We start from the raw sequence: 19,039 nt of genomic DNA on the forward strand, positions 1-19,039 counted from the left end.
AGTTTTTTGTCGAGAACACTACACAGCTAATCTCGTTCGGTAATTTTTACCGAAATCCCAACCGCTTAGCGTTCGGTAATGGATTTTTAATGAAATTCTGTAAAAAATAACAAATTTCGGTAAAATGTTATCGTTTATCTGTCAAACTCTAACGAACTTCGGTAAAAGTTGCTACCTTTACCGAATTTTTCCTGTAAAACAAACTTAACGGTTAAGATTTTGGTAAAACATTACCGAAGTCGGTGATTTTTTCTAACTGTGTAGAGCATCGCATTGAACGATAGAAATTTTCTAGATCAGTTTCAGCAGATCTAGATCAAAACCGAAGACATAAAAGCGTAGCACCAATCATTCTTGACAACTTTGCCAAAGAGCCTATGCCTTATTAGCAGAAAACACGTTTTGCAGTAATTTTAAGTTGTCACGACTTAAAATTGGCATGTAAAAAAAAATCTAATTTTTGAAAACGTTTCTTACTTACGCTATTCTGGAGAAAAAATGAGCATCCCTAAAAACATGAATTTTATATAAAATAAAAGTGGAAAAGTTGGGTAAAGAACGAACTGCTCAGAGATGAAGTTCCCACTTTTTCTGATCATGGTATTTCGCGTAAAGTTTTTTATCACAGTATTTGGAGTGTTAAATCGTCTGTTTTATTGGAATAGGATGAACATGGGACATTGGCTGAATGGTACACGTACCCTATGTCATGATTTTATTTTTTTTTAAATTTAAATAATAGATCTAGGTTTTAATATGCTATACCAAAGCTGTTTGCCTTTACTCCACAGTGCTTGGGGTCCAAATGGACCCCAGGTTACCATTAGAGGGTTAAGGAGTGTTTGGATTGGACTTCAAATTCTTTTAAATTTCGATTTAATATGCTATATTTCATTCTCCTGAAACTCTACTAACAAGTTTTCCATGATGCCACGAGGCCTTACCTACCTGGTATTATTCTTAAACTTCTCCCAATGTAGCATGGTTTACAAAAGTTTGTCCAGGTATATTTTCCGAATATCTTCCATGGATTCCATTGATGATTTTTCAATTTAAAACAATGTAAACAACATGTTAACAAACATTTTTTTTTCTTTAGCAGGAAGTATGCCACAAATTCTTCCAGAAATTTAAAATTTCACATGTAATTCCGGAAATCTACAAAGTCTTCTTGTACCAACTTTTCGAGCCCTCTAAGCAGAATACCCTCTTCGAATGAGTGTAATCAGTTTCGTACCTCTCAATTCCACCCTAATTGCCTATCCTTTGACAGATACGCGTATTTCGACTACCACTTGTAATCTTCCTCAGTGTCAGTTATCCACTAATTAACTGATAACTGACTAACTAACTGATAACTGACACTGAGGAAGATTACAAGCGGTAGTCGAAATGCGCGTATCTGTCAAAGGATAAGCAATTAGGGTGGAATTTAAAGGTACGAAACTGATTACACTCATTCCACAAAGTCTTCTTAAAACTCAAGAACATGCACCAAAAGGTTTTCCAGAATTCGTTGCTTCTGGAATAATTGAGAAAGGAAGGAAAGGAATAAGGAAGGAAGGAAGGAAGGAAGGAAGGAAGGAAGGAAGGAAGGAAGGAAGGAAGGAAGGAAGGAAGGAAGGAAGGGAAGGAAGGAAGGAAGGAAGGAAGGAAGGAAGGAAGGAAGGAAGGAAGGAAGGAAGGAAGGAAGGAAGGAAGGAAGGAAGGAAGGAAGGAAGGAAGGAAGGAAGGACGGAAGGAAGGAAGGAAGGAAGGAAGGAAGGAAGGAAGGAAGGAAGGAAGAGGAAAGGAAGGAAGGAAGGAAGGAAGGAAGGAAGGAAGGAAGGAAGGAAGGAAGAAGGAAGGAAGGAAGGAAGGAAGGAAGGAAGGAAGGAAGAAGGAAGGAAGGAAGGAAGGAAGGAAGGAAGGAAGGAAGGAAGGAAGGAAGGAAGGAAGGAAGGAAGGAAGGAAGGAAGGAAGGAAGGAAGATAGGAAGGAAGAAATAAATGAAAGGACTGAAAAGCGTTACAGCATGTACAGCAGGAACAGAAGAGTGATCATCTAAGCGATTGTAAAAAAAACAGAATTGCTGCACACGCTAGTTATTGGCTACCTTAAACAATTTAGAGATTGTAAGGCATATGTAGAGTACCTGGGTAATTACAAACAGGCAGTATATCATTCACTACTTTCCATCACTGTTTATCTACCAGTTTAGTGTTTAGCTATACGATTCACCTTATTCCTTCAGCACCAAACCAAAATCATGCATCTGAACTTTGTTCCAGAAACATGAATCCCATTCCGACGGCGATGGTTGGCTTAACTATGCCGTAATGAAATATGGCAATAAAGTTCATCGTTCTGGCATTTATCGATCTTATCGGAAACAATACATCATCCTGGAAAGCAAACAATCAAGCCATATTGGGTAGTTTATTTATATCGTCGGCACTACATAACGTTCGTCCGTATAAGCCCCTAGTAGCTAGCTACAGGATGACATACTGCCACCTGTCTACCGGAGAGGGGGTTCCGTTTCGATATACATAATATATGTTCGGCGGCGGCTCATACCTATCGGAAAAATGTTGTGGCCCGCATTGACCTCCCACCCTCGGCTCGGTTCTAGAACGAATGGTTCGTGATAATTTTGATTAATGAAAGTCTGCTTATCCATCCACTCACTGGAATGGTTTCGTGCAGCACGAACCGTGCGACGGTTTTGATTTGTCATGGCACATACCTCTAACGTCACCTAGGAGTTCATTTCACTATGTTATGGGGCGTTAACAACAATTCGGTGGTGTGCCGATTCTTCCGATGGGACTGTGGCTGTGACCAGTCGGTCACAGTCGTGGCTTATCAGGTGGTCAAAATCGAAAACAATGGCTTGGTTTGATTTCAGATGCCATTATTTTTTAAGCCCAAGTTCAATTTTTGTTTATTTAGTCACTCAAAGTAGGCATCCCTTCTTCCAAACTTTTTGTTAAAAATAAATATAAAAGTTCAATTATCAAGTCGAAGCTTGAAAAAAATGTTTTTAAATTCATCTCCCACATCAGGAAGTAAATTTTAATGATTATCTTCCATTGTTGTCCTTTCCATTTGAACTTTCCAATATTTCGTTTTTTGATCTTTCGTCTTTTAGATCTTTTGTTATTTCGACTTTTTTTGGCCTTGTTTTGTCTTTCGACTAATCGCTCCTTGTTCATATTTTTGAAACACCACACTCCTCAAATCACTACTCTCTATTATGAATAGGTACCTCGACAAATAATTGAATATCTTTATGTTCTCTGACCTTTCAACATCTTCTTTCATGTAACAGCGTCCGATTGGAATGCGGTCTTCAGCAAAGTTGTAGCTGATAGAGTAGCCTAGTATTACCAAGGGTCGACTAACCCAATAGGGTACTTGTGGAAATGCTACGGTCGATTGAATGAAAAACATCGTTTTCCCATAGTAATTCCCATACAAACTTTGACGGGCTTGTGCAGTCTCAATTTTCAACCAAATGAGCTCAAATTTTGTGAGAAGGCATATAATCTGGTTAGGAATCGAATAAGCGGTGTGGAGCAAAAACGATTTTTTGAACCACGCTAATGAAGGTATGTGGCTGGAAATCAGCGGGTCTCGAGTTCGAATCTTAATTTAGGTAAATTTATGTACAGTTATTATTTCAAAGTTGTTCAAAGCATAAGTATCAATCATGAACTCTCGTGAAAATTTAATTTTTTTACATTTTATTTATTTTTAATAATTTTTGCTAAAGCTGAATAACAGTATTACTATATAATTGTAAAACACTTTTTACAACAAACAGTTTGGTTGGTACACAACACTGTGCTTTATAATTTCTCAAAATATGTGTGAACAAAACCCGAACAAAGGCTGTACCAGAAAATTATCCAAATGCTATTCAGCATCATGCTGAATTAATTCGTCATAGATGAGCTTGTTGAATGAGTGATTGTTAGTTGGGCAGGTCCTCGGCGTAGTTGTCACGTGTTTTACCCATAACACCAGGTCCGCTCTACATTCCTTTCCTTTCCATTTGAACTTTTCAATATTTCGTCTTATTGATCCTTTGTCTTTTAGATCTTTCGTTATTTCGACTTTTTTCGGCCTTGTTTTGTCTTAAGACAAATCGCACATTTGCTCATTTTTTTGCCAACACCACACTCCCCGAATCACTACCCTATATTATGAATAGGTACCTCAACAAATAATTGAATATCTTTATGTTCCCTGACCTTTCAACATCTTCCTTCATGCAACAGCCCCGAAAGAAGACCCAAAAACTAGAAAATTTGTCTTCCATTCTTCGGCAACCGTGCTCAGAGAACCTTCCTAGGTATTGCGTTGGCAGGTTGCAAAATTTAATTCGCGGCCTATTCATCCCCCATCAGGTGCAACGACTTTCTGATTTTTGGGAAATATTAAAACATTTTTCCGTTTTCTTTTGTGGGGGTTGACCTTATTTCTTTTTGCTCGTCGCCTTCATTGTTGTCGTCTTTCCCGGGCGAGAGAACGGAGCACATCTTCACAGAAGGACAACTTTATTTCTCCGCCGTTAGCACTGACCGGGTTTCCATGGTGGAACTGTTTTTTTTCTGCTGCTGGATGTTTGCCTTTCGTAGTGAAGTCACCAACCAGCAGCGCCCCAGGCCGATTTGAACTGTTTAACTATACATGGGAAAATTTTCGCCTCAACACCCACACATTGCACTCTCTTTTAAGGGGGAAGCCTAAAGAGGGATCGCTGCTGTTTGAGGCTGAGGTAGGAAGTGAAAAGTTTTACTTTGAAATGCATACTTAGCAGGGGATGAGGGCACAGCATGAGCATGGTGGACTTCCAGGTCAAATTCCTGGAAAACTTCGTGGAAGTACGGAAGGATGTAGGGAAGGAAGGAAAGCAAGAAGAAAAGAAGTTAGTTGGGAACGATGGAGAGGAGTAATGAAAAAAGAAGCAAAGTAGCAATCAAGAAAATAAGGAAAGAAAGAATGAAAGAGAAAAGGACGGATGAAAAAACGGAAAGAATAAATAAATGAAGTGAGTAAGGAACAAAACAGAAAGAAGGTAAGAAAGAATTAATGATAGAAAATAATAAAGAAAGAATGTTAGTAATTAAGGAAGGAAGGAAGAAAGGAAGAAAAAAGGAAGGAGAGAAGGAACGATTTTTTTGTCTTTATTAACGAGATTTTGAACACAGGGCTACGGGCGGGAAAAGAAAAAAAGAAAACAAAATCTCTCCAAATAGTTTCTGTAGCGTTCTGCAACATTCGCTCTTAACCATGTCACATTACCTCGTCGGTATTTTTTTTTCCATCATGACACCCACGAGGGTTATTTCCTTCGGCTGTTTTGGCTTGCGTTTGGTAGGAGGTGGTCATCATCGTTCATCCATCGCCCCCTTATTTGTAAACTCGATTACCAGTGAGTTTACAGTTTTGCACTTTGACGGCAAGGCTACGTTCGTTCAAAACAGGCCAAGTGCAATCGTTTGTTTGGTGGTCACCAACCACCGGAGTTGAGTTTATGGTAGTTTCCAAACATTACGGGGACGATAACTTGTGTATTGGGCATCCATTGGTCCGCAGGTGGGTGGTGTCTCCTATTTGGTTTGATTTATTTTCCTGTATAGCAAAACTTTGTTTTTGAGTCACAAAAGTGAAGGTTAAAAGTGGAGTTTAGTTTATTTGTGGCCAGGTAGTGTCTACCACTCCAGGTCAGTTAAAAAAAATGTTTTTGATGTTACGGCAATATATTTTGCTACAATACTGTTTCAATGTTTAGAGTTGGTTTCATTATTGTATTAACTTCTTTACTTTTTGGTCCGTGCTACGTCTGATTGACACATCGCATAGGTTTTACGTTGTTTGTAGACATCATCAGTTGTTTGTATATATTATTAAATGTTAATTGTATCCTCTTATCTTATTTTGATAACTAGCTTGTTTTAGAGCCAATTCTATCACGTCATATCACCCAGTCGTATACTATTAAGGACAACCTCATTCAAATCCCAAGAAGACCGCCACAATGGCCGACTTGAAATTAGTGCATAAAACTGTCGAAACCTGGAATTCGTATGATTTACTGAATTCAAATCACATAAATAGAGAAATTTCTGAGCTTGTGCCAAAAGTATTTAGATTTATTACTATTTTTTCAGTAATAAAGTATCTTTTTCTTGAGAAGTGTCAAAATTTTCTCAATTTTCGTCTATTTTTTTTTATTTTTTATGAGTTTTTTTTTAAATTTATTTTTAAATAAACTTGTAGAACATTTTTTCACGCATAATTTAAGTTTTTTTTTTAAGATTTTTTTCCTTTTTTACTAACACTTTTAACGTTGGGGCACGATAACTAATCAACTGCTTGACCAATTTCAAATCTTTTATTGTTTTTTTTGCAAATATTTTTGTTGCCTAAAAATGTTATGAATAACCTGTTTCCTTTGGAAATTTTGCTAAAATTTTACATGAAAAAATCAAGTTTTTAGGCATGTTTTGACATTTTTTTTTGGTGAAAATTATCATAAAAATAAATATTTCAACGAATACTTTGTTCGAAATATTTTGGGCAACATATTTATCAGCAAAAGCACGCTTAAAGATTAGAAAGTGGTCAATCAGTTGAAAAATTACCGGGCTCAACTTTTAAAATAATAATTAAAAAAAAAACTAAAAAACTCATATTTTGCGTGGTTCTGAGGAAAAAATACAATAGGGGTAGTCACTAAACAGATTAAATTTACTAGATTTTCTGCTTATTTGAAATGTTTCATGATTTAGCGTATGAAATAATTCAAGATTGCCTTGGCGATCGCGACGTTTAATCAGTTTAATCAGTTTACGCTGTTAAGTGGATCCCCTTAATATTCTACAATTTTGTTCGAAAAGATTTATAAAAAAAAATGAAAATCGGTAGAAATTTGGAAAAAAAATATAAAGTACATTGGAATTCATAAACCCTAAAACCTTTCCAGATTCTACAGACCAGATCTCATTGGGTTTCTAGCAAACACTATTTAGAGATCTTTGCCTGCGCGTGTATAGAACACTACAACTGCACATAAGGATTAAGATCATCTGAGAGAATACCCGAATGATCTGGAGGGATTCCATAAGAATCTACATAAAGTGCTGGAGGAACTTCTGGAAGGAGTTAAAGTAAGAATCCTGAAAGAAGTTCCCGGGGGAACCTCAGAAGAATTTCTTGATGGAATTCCGCGACGATTACCGGGACAAATCGCTGAATGAATTTCTAGAGAAATCCCAGCAGGACCTCCTGGAGGAATCTCGGAGAGAGTTCTTGGAGAAATTCAGAAGAAACCCCGGAAGAAGTTCCTGAAAGAACCCTGGAAGAAAACCCGGTTGAAATTCCTGGAAGAATCCTAGAAAGAAAACCTGGAATAATCCCATCAATGAACCGATGAAGGCACTTCTGGGGGATAGCTATAGCTATATATGTACAGCCATTCCATAGAAAAACGATATAGTGCATCTCCGATTGTCGTGAAACTTGGTGGGCTTGTAGTTCTTCGGAAATAATTAGACCCGTATTTTTTTTATTTCGTCATTGTGGTGACCAATTTTCAAATAGGGTGGTCCAAAAAATCAAGGTTTTTCAAAACTAAAAATCATATCTCAAAAACTAAAAAACATACATCTCTTATTTTTTGATATGTAACGCCAAATTTTCTGAATTTTCTGATAAAAATATAAAACCAGGGTACCTCTTTGGTCCCGAAACCATGAAAACGTGAAAAAACTAATATATTTGCATATTTTATAGTACTCTTTACATTTCAGCCCGTTTAACGTATTTTTCCTGAAAACTACAACGCAATAGCTTTCAAACAAAAAAAAAGAAGTTTAAAATCGGTCAACTGGTTCAAAAGTTACGTTTTTTAAAATTAGTTTTGAAGAACCTTAATTTTTTTGAACCACCCTATATGAAAATTGGTCACCCTAATGACGAAATAAAAAATACAGGTCTAATTATTTCCGAAGAACTACAAGCCTACCAAGTTTCACGACAATCGAAGATGCACTATATCGTTTTTCTATGGAATGGCTGTATAAATACACCTGGAGGCATCCAGGAAGAAGTTACAGAGATAATCTCGAAATGATTTCCTACATAAATCTCAGAAAGAACGTCTAGAGGAAATCCAGAAGGAACGTCTAAAATGATCCAGGAAGGAATTCCAAAAAGAACTGCTGGCGGAATCCCGGTTAGGGCTCCTAAATTAATCACGGAACAAAATACTGACAATTCTTAGGAAGATATCCTGGCGAAATCTAGAAAGGAGCTCCGACAGGAACCGGTGAAGTAGGGGGTCCCTAGAAGGAACTAATTTCCGAAAGGAGTTCCTCCTAGAGCAACCCAGAAAGAACTCAGAAGCTACCGCTAAAAAAACTCCTGAAGGAATCTCAGAGAAAAGCTCCTGGGTAAACCGCAGGAGAAGGAATCTTTCAAAGGAATCACAACAGGAACTCTTTCGAGAATTCCAAAAAGGTCTCTTGAAGGAATTCAAGAAGGAACTGCTGGTTTATTTTAGGAGAAACTCCATGGAGAATCTCAGAAGGAAACCTGAGAGGAACTCGTGAAAGAACTTCTAGAGGAGCCCTCAGAAGCTAAGAAAAATCCTCAGAAGGAATATCTGGAGGAACTCTTTGGGGAATCCCTAACAGAGCTACATAAGAAATACCAGAAGAATCTTCGAAAATAACCACAGAATATTCCTCTTGAAGGATTTAAAGAAAGAATCTGTGAAAGAATTCTTGGAGTAATCCCAGAAGTAACTACTGGAAGATTTTGGATGAATTCTGGAAGGGATTGGGTTTACAGAAGACAATCGTGGAGAAAATCTGAAATTCAAGAAGTTCCTTCTTCGTTTCTGCAATTTCAGCAGATTCTCCTTCAATTTCTCTGGAAGTTGATTCAGGAATTCTCTCAGAAGTTCTTAATGTAAATCCTCTAGGAGTTTCTTATGAAATTCCTTCGGGTGTCTCTAAGGAATTCCTTATGAAATTAATCCAGGTGTCCGTAAGGAAATCTTCCATGTGTTTTTTTCTTTTATAATATTTTCACATTTTGAGTAAATTATTAAATTTTCCATGAGCAATTACTTCAACAATTTCTTAATTTTTTAATTAACCTTCACATACCCGCCCCCCGACAACTCATTTTGAAAACGCTGGCATTTCGTCAATTTTCATCCGATTTTTTTGAAGTCGCCCTCAATCGATCATAAATTGGTCCAAGTTTATTACACTCAAGTGGTCATGTAATATCCGGAACCATTCCGGAGATATTCTGGATTGTACTGTGGTCAGGGGGTGGGGAAGTTGTCTGTTTTGCATAATGCCCAAAACTCAGAGGTTCCCAAACTTTTTGCTATCGCGGCGCCCTTTGAAATTTCCAAAAATGTCGCGGCGCACCAAAGTTTTTAACGAAGTTTTTTTTTTAATTTTAAACAACTTTCACTTTAAAATGTCAAAGGCAACTTTTTATTCCATGTTTTTTTAGAATTCTGAGAAAATTTGGAAAACCAATTATTTTTTTAAAATAAATTTCACAAAGATAAATTAAATATTTGTAAGATTTTAAAATTTTTGTTGATTTCATCATAGAAGCTTTATAAATAAGAAAAAAAACTCAGACGTACAGGTAGAACAAGCTGCTGATTTTAAATAATTTAACCAAAATCTCTAAAGCGTTTGCAATAATTAAAGAATTCTAATTGACTTAAAATGATTTCACAGAACTAGACCAAAATTTTATTTTTTTTTTGCGGAAACACACTTTCCATTTAAGACACATGAAGAGATTATAAAGGACCTACCAGGTGGGCTGTGATTGAACTTTCTACATTTTCATAAATTTCAACTTAACCCTTTGGGGCCATATCGAGGGCCATATATAACCCCGATTATACCGAGCATACAAACTTGTTCGAGTTCAGCGAGGTTGTGGCAGTACTGATGAAACAGTCCGGTTCAAAAAGGTTAAAGCTAGCTCTGCTCACTATCAGACTGGAAAACCTGGCAAATTTGGTTTCAATTGATATATAGAATATATATAGAGAGGACACCAGAAATCCTATGGAACAATCGAAGACTGAGGGAAAAATTTTAAAAAAGATGTGACGCGGTTCTAGGTAGTTTTACTGAACAACAAAATTAAAAGTGTTTCGAAACACAAATATAGAGTTTGTTCTTTTGGTTTCGTCACAACACATAGGCCTGCGGCGCCCTTGGGAAAGGTTCGCGGCGCACCAGGGCGCCGCGGCGCACAGTTTGGGAAGCACTGCCCAAAACTGATTATTTCGTGTGTTATTGTGTTTGAGAGGCCCTCGCGGAACCTGTTTTAGGTGTTCCGGAGCGGCCATATCAGTTGCTTCATACTTCAGTCAGTTTTTTTCAGTCCCATTCTCTTGAAATCATGAAGTTTGGTAAGTCGCACGGCATGTTTTAGTTGCAAACCAGAAATGTCCCCGATGTCACCCCCGTGGAACCTATGGTAGGTGTTCCGGGGTGGCCATATTAGTTGATACAGACTTCAGGGTATTGTTTCTGACTCAGTCATTCGAAATCATGAAGTTTGATATGTCGTACGACATGTTTTGGATGAAAACCAGAAGTGACCTCAATGAGCCCCCCGCAGAACCTGTCACGGTGATCCGGATGAGTCAACTTATTCAAATCTGATTATCGCAGTTGTGTTTCATTGTTCGCAATGAAAATTCTACTGAAAATCGATGGTTCAAACACAATAACTTACGAAATAAACATTTTTAACCATTTCGGCACCCTCCCTGACCCCAGTAAAATCTGGAATATCTCCGGAATGGTTCCGGATAATGCATGGCCACTTGGGTGTAATCAATTTGCACCAATTTATGATCGATTGAGGGCGACTTCAAAAAAGTTGAATAAAAATTGACGAAATGCCAGCGTTTTGAAAATGAGATGTTGGGGGTCGGGTACGTGAAGGTTAAAATACACGGACACGTTCAATGCTTCCAGTGAGCTATTCGTTCTTTGAAGGAAGCACGACACTAGACAACGGACTAGCATGCAACGTCCAGTGGCACAGCTGAAAACTTTACCTGACAGATGCAGCAGGAATCAAACCCGTGCTCCTCAGTACGATGCGTTTAAATGCTTGGTGACATTAGCCGCACGATCTCAAAGCCACACGAAATATTTCACTTTTTGTAAGGAATTCCTCCAAAAGTTTCTTCTGGGTTTTCACAAATAGTCGTGCCAATATTTCCATCTGAAAATGCATTCTGACAATCCCAGAAAAAAAAAACTTCTGAAGGAATCCTTGAACTTCTGGAGGAATCTTAGAAGACATTCCTGGAAGAGCCTCGGAATGGATTCCTTTTTTTTATCTGTATTAACGAGATTTTTAGCCCTAGGCTAGTTCATCTCGGGACCCACGCTTTACTTCCCTTCCGAAGGAAGAACTCACATTTTGAGAGTTTGTCGGGAGTGGGATTCGATCCCAGGTCCTCGGCGTGGTAGTCAAATGTTCTAACCATCACACCAGGTCCGCTCCACACTGGATTCCTTGAAGAATATTGTGAGGAAGTTCTGGAGCACTCTCGGAAAGACTTCCTGTAGGATTCCAAGAACTCCTGGAACAATTCCGGGAAGAATAAAGAAATCCTGGTACAAACGTATGACGGAATCCCGTTAGAAGATTCTGGATGAACTACGGAAAGAACTCCTGGAAGAATCCCAGAGGAAATTTAGACTAACACACCTAAAATATATTACACCCATCAACATTAATCAATTCCAATAAGCTATTCGCTCTTTGAAGGAAGCACGACTCTATACAACGGGCTAGCATGCAACGCTCAGTGGCACAGCAGAAAACTTTTTCTGACAGCTACGGAAGGCATCAAAGCCGTGCTCCTAAACGATTGAAAGCTTGGTGACACTAGCCGCCCGACAATGAAGTCACATGAAATATTTTATTTTGATAAATAATTCCTCCAAGTGTTTCTTCTTGGTTTTCACAAATAGTCGGCCAATATTTCTATCTGAAAATGCATTCTGGGAATCCTAAAAAAAACAACTTCTGAAGAAATCCTTGAACTTCTGGAAGAATCTCATAATAAATTCCATGAAGCATATCGAGAGGTACTTCTGGAGGAATTACGAAAAGACTTCCTGGAGGATTTCAAGAGCCCCTGGAACGATCCCGGAAGGAAAAAAAAATCCTGGAGAAGCCTCTGAAAGAGCACCTGGAAGAATCCCAGAGGAAATTAAGAAAGACTAATTAATCAAGAATGTTTCACCTTGCTTTGTAGAACCTGTTAGGATGGTTTCGTTGGTCATGTGCTACAGTCGATCTATATATCTTTGTATAACCTATTTGCACATGTCTTGTTAACGCAGCGAATAGAGAAAGCTCGTTTAAAGTATCGTTTGACCAGAACTTTCGAATAATAGTAATGGACCTTAAATATATGTACAAATGTGAAAGCTTTGGATTGATCTTAAAGATCACTAGGTCTGAAGATTCGGATGCAATATATAGTAGCTTTTAATAGGGGTCGCTTCCCGAGCAAAGGCGGGTAACTAAGTGATATCACTTTGATAATAAACTATGTTATTGGTATTATCATTTTGTTATTTTTGTTATCATCTTTTCCAATTGATGATAATCAGATGATAACAATTTTAGTTATCAATAATTTTGGACTGTCGCGATAACATAAAAATACTAAATGATAACAAAACATGTTATCATTTTCCAAACACACATTTCAAAGTTTTCCCAAAACTGAGGGTCTGGTGGACCTCGAATCTAAAAATAGGTCCCGCTTTCCATCTTCAATGCGACTGCAGTACGAAAGCGCAGTTTTCAACTACTCTCCCTCTCACTGAGTCCCGTTGGTATAGGGGCTATCGGCTGCGACCGGTAATCACTCGATCAGGGTTCGAGACCCACTGGGCGCAATAGTTGATAACATGTGCTATAATTATAAGAATCTTTTTTCAACTGCTAACTATGTCGGTAAAGTAGATTTTTACTATTTTGGTCGATAAAATAGCCCTGAATGATAACTAAATGATAACAAAGCCTGTTATCAATCAGCTGTATTTTTTCGTGTTGATAACTAAATGTAATATTGAATAAAATAGTGTATAACACAATTAGTTATCAACTTGAACTCAATGATAACTCGACTTCTTATCATTTTGGTATTGGTGGAGTTAATTTGAGTTATCATTTTTGTTATGTTGGCTCTTAATTCAACCTAAATGACAACAAACTCAATTATCAAATGAATGATAACCAGGTAACAGAACTTGTTATCATTTTGATATCCGCCTTTGCTCGGGTTGCGTTTTATTTGAGGTCTCGAGGTACAATAATGACAATTGTTGGTTTCTAGCTACCTACTCTATTCTCACTCATTTTCTTGGGTTTGTGCACACGTAAGAACTATTAACACCCACATGACGCGACAACGAGAACGGACACACCACATTTTGTTCTTACTAACGATTAAAAAGGATTAATAATTACCTTTTTTGCCGACCGGTTTCGGGCTCGACGCAGCCCATCGACGGGACGATGTCCGACCAACAAAATGTGTTGTGTCCGTTCTCGTTGTCGCGTCTCGTGGGTCTACTCTATTCTCATGTCTATTTTGAGTCATAAGCATCCCAACAGTTGTTATGGATCATAAATTCAACTAATAAAATATAGGTCTTTAGGAACAAATGTTAGATTGATACATATAATTAGAAAACTTTTTATATGCAATGCCACAATAGTCCTCTCTTTACAGAAGTCACCATCTCTTGCAATAGCAAGAAGACACATGGCATTTAGTAAAACATTCAAAAACTTATCGTTTTTTAACGAAAAACACAAACAAAAGAAATTATAAATGGCATGTCTCAACGACAAAAACGTATCTCTAACTTCTGAAAAAGCCATTTTCAAGTTATATGCAGAAGGTCCTGGGTTCAATCCCTGGCCCGTCTCTTTTTTCTACTTTGTATCTTTCTATCCACTTTCTCCATACTCTCCTCTATATATACAACTAATGTATATTCATATGTTCTTAGCCGTTGCTAGAACCAGGAACGGTTGAAAAGCCGTTCCCCTTGCTACCAACTTTCACAGGACTGTGTCAATCTATTAGATAACGCCTACAAGTTATGCAATCAAGTGAACTGTGGCGCATTAGCTTCACAGTAATAATCGCATTAATCTATCATCTTACGCCTGGCATTCACGCACCAATGTGTGAACCCTCTGCCAACCATATCCCACCAACACTTCTACATCCGCATGAGTTTGTGCAGACGCGGAGGTATATTCGGTCTGATGCAAACGATTACAATAATCACTTTCTTCCTCTTCCCCACATTGACCTGCAACCTGTTGGTCAGTCTGAACCGGTCAATTTGATTACTCTTAATAGTAACTGTGAATAATATACTTGTTTAAAATTAAAGCCACTCAGATACAATTGACACTCAATTTTTTGCAGAATTTGAGGCTTTAACATGAAAACTCATCCTACAAAGGTAGTACAGTCACTGTTTACAATTAATAAATTTTTATCTTTCTTCGAAACATAAGAACTTTTACATTGCTCCACTTAAGTTCCTTAACATCCCATTTTCATATTTTCGAAAAAAATGCACATTTTGTTAAATATCTTTAGATTCCCTAAAAAATCGTAAAATTTTATAATCGATTTGGCGCAGTATCATAACGTCCGAGGCCATAAAGTCCCAGGACTTTATGGCGCATTTTTCCGGGGCATAACGTCCGAACTTGCAGATACGCCACGAAGTCCAAGGAAAGAAGGCACATAGGATATTCTGACGCATCCAAACTTTTGGACGCTATTTCGCAAAAAAAACGCGACCTAATGTCCGGGACTGTATGGCCTCGGACGTTGTGAGCCAGCCCCAATCTATGTGCGTGGCAGGTAGCAAGACAATGATCAGAAGCATTTCCTGAAAGTTTTGAGAAATACAACCCATGAATTAATGGGGTCGAAAATGTTTCGGTCACTTAACACCCCATTTTACGGTACTTATTCCAAAGTTATATTTTTTTTTTTTTACTTGGAGGTTATCGATGAAAACAACCAATTCCCATCATTTCATATAACGATAAAAACCATAAACATGGCCCGGAAGCACTCCAATATCTTCAAATTTCTTACCCTAACATCGTTACAACAAAGTGTAGCTAATCCATCACTCCAACTTCCAAGTGCAGTTTTGACCGTGATGAATGACACGCGGGTACTCCAGATAGCATCCACAAAAAGTTGGTCTGTTCCGCCTTTTTGTCTTTTTTATTCGTTCTCGCTTCCATCCGCTTCCCAAGTGTCTAAAAATAGATTTCCGAGCTGCCACAGTAGCTGCCGTCACCAACACAATCACATTCCGGCATTGTTAGTGGCAAAAGTGCAGTCGTTTAAAACAATCCGTCATTTCATGTTGAAACTACCAAATCTCATCGAATGAGTGTAATCAGTTTCGTACCTTTTAATTCCGCCCTAATAGCTTATCCTTTGACAGATACGCGTATTTCGACTACCGCCTGTAATCTTCCTCAGTGTCAGTTATCCACTCGATCCACAGTGGATTCTGCTTAAAGGGTTCGAAAAGTCGGTATAAGATGCCAAATCTCAGTTTCTTCTAACAAACTGTCAAAAATTTCGACAAATGAAAATATTTGTATTATCAAACAATGGAAAAGTTTGATTAAAACTAGAAATCAGTTTGACGCTATAGTAAACTGAAAATTAGGGTGATGTGAACTAGAATTTAATTGTGTTTACAATTTATTTTTCTCCGTGTATCTGATCTCCGGGATGATTTGGAGAACTTTAAATATCTAATATGTTGGAAATTGAATCGATTGTATTGTGTGTAGTAGCCTCATAGAACCTAACTAGAAAAATGAAATCGTCAATGATACTACCGACACCTTGGTCTATTTGATAGACCATTTTGGTCTATCGAATGATTTGGAGAGTACAGAACATCTCATAACCACGTGACTACAATGTTCATGATAGACATTGTTTGATAGACCATAATTAGATGCATGTACACTCTCGATCAAAAGTTTTGGGGTCACCCCCTCAAAAACATGTCATTTTTTTCGCCAATTTGCGTCCGATTTCAAAACCCTAGGTCTCATTCAAAAGATAATAAGTCAAATAAACTTTGAACATGATTTAAAAGAAACCTTTTCAAAAAAAAAATTGTATGTAAACTTAATCCAAAGTTGCCCAATTTTCTAAAAAATGAATATAAACTTACGGCACTGCACAGAAAAAAATATGTAATTAAAATTCAGCGAGAAATCATGCACATAAGGGGAATGCTAGAATTAGTGCATATTTACATGAGATATCATGTAAAATTACATTACTATCGTGTAAATTTCCGCCAACCGTCGCGTAAACCATCATGGACTCCTACCGGTTACGTGACTATTAGCGGAAATTTACACGATTGTAACGTAATTTTACATGATATCTCATGTAAATATGCACTAACTCTAGCATTCCCTTTATGTGCATGATTTCTCGCTGAATTTTACATGAATATTTTTTTTCTGTGTGTCGCTGGAAATTGGGTCGACCATGATTGCGCAAGATTTTTTTCCAAAAATGTTGTATGAAAATTTTCTTTAAAGTTGCAGCATTTTTCAAAATATAAATTAACATTTAGGCAATAGACCAAAGGCCTGTGATCACTTTAGTGAAACATGAAAAAATAGTTTGTTTTTAATATTAACAAACCCCCTTTCTATGATTTTGCTGAGAAAACAACATCGACGAAATCTGTGAACAAACCTAGATTACTATTTTTCTAGATTTTTTTGCAAAGTTCTGGAAAATGCAGCTGAAATCTGATAGAAAATAAGTTATATTGCTGCATTCATCTGATCTTCCCAGTTTAAGCGGAACTACCTTACAAATGAATTTATATTTTGGAAAATGTTGCACCTTTGCAGAAAGTTTTCCTACAGAATTGTTAAAAAAAAGTTGATCAAGGCCAAAGTTTATTTGACTTATTATCTTTCAAATGAGGCCTAGTTTTATGCAATCGAGCGCAAATCGGCAGAGATACAGGTGTGAAAAAGTACCATTTTTTTAAGGGAAACCTCAAACTGTTGATTGGAAGTGAACATATTTTGCTTAAAGCCCTTCAATCCGGATAATATTGTGATCATGCACATGTTTACTAAGCAGAAAACCAGTTCAGTGTTCACCAAATCGAAAATAATAATTAATGTCAATTGCTTAGTTACACTTGCAAACGTTCATGCAAATCTATGGAAATTATTTTCACGGTTTGATAGTTCAAGATGTATCGCGCCGCCACTACTGACTGCTAGCTGGTTGCATACTGTTAGATATTCTCCCAGAAACTTACTTCAAATGCTTCCGCTTATGCATCCTTTCATCGGAACAGGTTTCACAAACAACTCAACCCCCTCCTGTATGAAGCATTTCAATGAGTCAAAACAGGCACTTTAGATGCACCCGGACAGGGGGTGGTTCAAATGTTTCATATATCTATTCAAATGCAACAAGCTTGCTGAGTAAACAATCCACTTCTCCGCTAATCCTCCGCCCACCCATCACTGCTGTATTGTGGCACTGACAAAAAAAATAATAAAAGAAAACAAACACTTCCTTTTACGAGACGTGTTATAGTAAAATGGATTCCTTCACTGCTGATTCAACAGTCGACACAGTTGGTAGGTGCTCGATGTTGTTGGCGATTTTTGGCAGAAGAGTTTTGCGACAATTGAAAAAGTTTAATGAACGCTGTTACCAGCTTAACAAATTTTGTAGGAGTTCCCTAAAAAATTGCGGCCAAAGTCCCAATAGTCCTTTTAAAGCGTGACAATTTTGACCAACAGAATCGTCCAACACGGAATACTTCTTGCTTTTGTCGGAAAGTTTCGTCAATCTGTTGTCGACCGGTCATCGATGAAGCCGGCTTCATAACTTTCCACGAACTCATTCGTTTCATGTGATAGACGATGGAAGATAATCTGGTATGGCAATTTGTAGGCAGCTTTCAACATGGTGATCTCTCTGAAGCTCTTACATTCCAAACGGTCGCCTTACTTATGAATGGGGTGTAGACTACCCTTTTCTTCCACTCCTCCGGTTTCTATTCGGTTTCCCAGATTCTTGCTATCAACCGGTGCAGACAGGTGGTCAACTTTTCTGGGCCCCTCTTGATGAGTTCAACTGTGATACCATCCTTACCAGCTGCTTTGTTGGTTTTGAGCTGGCGAATGGTATCCATAACTTCCCGCAGCGTAGGAGTTGAATCATTTCCGCTACACTGGCATAGTTCTTTCCTCCGTTACATCGGTCTCCCATGCCTACATTCTCCACGTTATTCCAGTGCTCCAATGCAGTTGGCGATTTTCCCTACGAAAAAGGGTCTGCTGCTTCCGCTTCTGATTGTGACGTTGCACGTTCTGCCGGGTTCCTTGCTGCATCATTACCGCCCGCTCTGCGTTCTTCTCTTCCGAAATTGCTCAGCACTCTTTCGTTGCGTCTACTCTGTTCCACATACCCGGTGGTGTTCTCGGCTGCGTCGTTGATGGATGCTTCTACTGTACTCAAGCAGTCCTCTAGAGGTGTGACATGAGACTCGCTCTCATCTGGCAACGCTGCTTCGAGATTCTATGCGTTTTCTGAGGCGACATCCGCTTCCTTAAGCCACTCTACTGTATCGTGGCGGCCGCCGGTTCCGTACATTGTTGATGACGGATAATTTTAGGCGCAGTTTGACCATCATCAGATAGTGGTCGGAATCGTTGTTGATGCTACGATAGGTCCTGACGCGACGTCGAGAATGCCGGAAAAGTGCCGTTCATCAATCAGATCGTGGTCGTTGTGCGATCCAGTCTGCTGCAGTGATCTCCAGATGTAACGATAACGGAGGCTGTTTTGGATAAAAGGTGCTACGCATGGCCATGTTTATGGAGGCGGTGAAATTGATGA

This window comes from Aedes albopictus, chromosome 3 (genome assembly GCF_035046485.1).
Source record: "Aedes albopictus strain Foshan chromosome 3, AalbF5, whole genome shotgun sequence".
Lineage (NCBI taxonomy): Eukaryota > Metazoa > Arthropoda > Insecta > Diptera > Culicidae > Aedes > Aedes albopictus.